Raw genomic sequence first — 2,355 nt, 5'->3', positions numbered from 1 at the left:
TTGTCTCTTAACTAAAACAAACATGATGCTTGAATAAATGAATGTATAAATAATTGCAAGGACATGTGAATATATAGATAGAGACAAGACACAAAACCCAAATTATTGTGCAATTTAAAACATATTAAAAAACAAAAAACATGATATCGAAATTGGAACCTTGTTGTTTCTGTTTTCACATTTGGTTTAACTGTATGGTGGTCCATACCCAAGCAGATGTTTACCATGGTAACTAGTTAGAAAGTCAGGATGAGAAGATGCTCATTATTTATTCGTTTCCGATGCTTTGGTTGATCGGCTGTAAAGCCAAAGGTTATATACATTTATCTAAAGGGTGAGTTACACACACACACACACACACACACACACACACACACACACACACACACACACACACACACACACACACACACGTTCATGATTTATCACACACAGGTGCAGGGTTGGAAATTAATAGGAGCTTGGGACAAAAACTAAACCCAAATTCAAAATAAGGGAGCAAAGAAAAAAATGCAGCTAGGCAGTAAAAAAAATAAAAAAATAAAACATTCTAATATGACTGTCGTGATTAAAGTGAAAAGGAATGAAAAGTGTTGACTGCATCATTACATTTGTATCAGATTTCTTTTTACGCATTTCTTTTGCAGCGTTAAGCATTATAATCACACATTTCTGTTGAGCTGAATACAATAGCCAATCTGAGGCATTTAGACTAGTCAACACTGAAAACATAGTTTTGTTCAGGGTACATATATGACGATTTTATTAATCGACATCAATAATCATTATTACATTATTATATTATTACCAACAAATATTATATTTTTGTCCTATGTCAGCCCCACACTTTAGAATTTATGTAGGCCATTCACATGTGTAAATCTGTGTGAAAATGCATATGTGTCACCTTTGAGCAGCATTTAACAGTCCGTGTAAATAAACATAAATGTTAGATGCAGCTTCTCTTCAACCTCTGCAGTGAAAAGATGTCTTCTGTTGATAAAATCTTATTGGTAACAGTCTATAGTATTCTGATTAAAGTTACATTTGGGTTAATTTAAGTATTTGCCAAGACAACACACATTATTTAATATGGTAATTATAAAAAATGATCTTGTAAAGGTAAAAAAACAAAAAAACAAACAAACATGGATTCCAGCTTGAAAATATTGCCCCTTCGTTGATTTCTAACCTTGCATAGGTGCATTTAATATAATTATTTGTTGTCTAATATGATGCAAAATTATAATTTTCCCCTAACAATAGGAAGAAGCAAATCGTAATATGACCAAGTTCCAGTTTTATTATGAAATAAGTCAGCAGAACTGTGCAGAAAATCATTTCACAGTGCCTTTAAACCAGTCAGACTGACATTGATTGATGACAATGACATATTTAACCAGTAAAAGTGAACTCCATTCACCTCTTTGTTCCCCTACTGTAGTGTGAAATGGTGACACATGATTCTTAATGAGTGTGAAGTAGTCAAGGGCTTGACATAATGCCTCAGGGGCCCCACTGCAACAGTCTATTAGCTTCCTGCTGGGCTTTGGCTCTCACACAGAGCTCACTGCTCAGGACAACTTGGCCCAATGTCCCTTCATGGATGCCCCCAGGCTATAAACTGCACGTCTGCTGTCAATCAGATACGCTTGGATAAAATCAGTGGTGTTGGTTAACTGTTTGCTTGTTTGTTGTTATTCATGGTTTTCGTCACAAAGCCCTCGAGGGTCATAACAGCCATATAACCTTCAACACAAGCCTGTACATTTTTGTGTTAACAAGCATTTCACTGAAGGAAAGAGTCACTATTTTAGGTCACCATTATGGTGATCAGTGTTTACTTTAGTTGGGCTCTTGACCGTTATACCATTACTTTTTCTCTGGCTGTTTTAACTCTGTTGATAAAATCAATTTGTTATGGCAAAGAAAGCCCAGAGAAAAAAACAGTGGTGTTCAAAATTATTAGAACATCTGACAGATCTGAAAGCATGCAGATGGTTGCTTTGACCAAATATGAAGCGAGTCGTACAGTTTTTATCCACTCTTAACTTCAATATTTGGTATGTCCACCTTTTGCAGCAATTACAGCAGCACATCTCTCTGGCATGGTGTCCAGGGTTCTAAATTAACACCCGCCAACCGCAGGTTCAAATTCATTTTGGTGGGTGTTAATAAAAACGTACTAGCCAGTCTGGGTGGTGATGCATGAGGCATTACATGCACGATACATTAGGCTCTGTTCTTGGTCATTTACAGTCATTTGTCCCCCAGGCCAACCTGGTCTCACAGAATTCCGTGAAATCAACACGAACCCTTTACTCAAAAATCCATGGTAGTTTCACGGAATCGCCG

Source organism: Pseudorasbora parva, chromosome 10 (assembly GCF_024679245.1).
Source record: "Pseudorasbora parva isolate DD20220531a chromosome 10, ASM2467924v1, whole genome shotgun sequence".
Taxonomy (NCBI): Eukaryota; Metazoa; Chordata; class Actinopteri; order Cypriniformes; family Gobionidae; genus Pseudorasbora; species Pseudorasbora parva.
Note: the sequence above shows the minus strand (reverse complement) of the source record.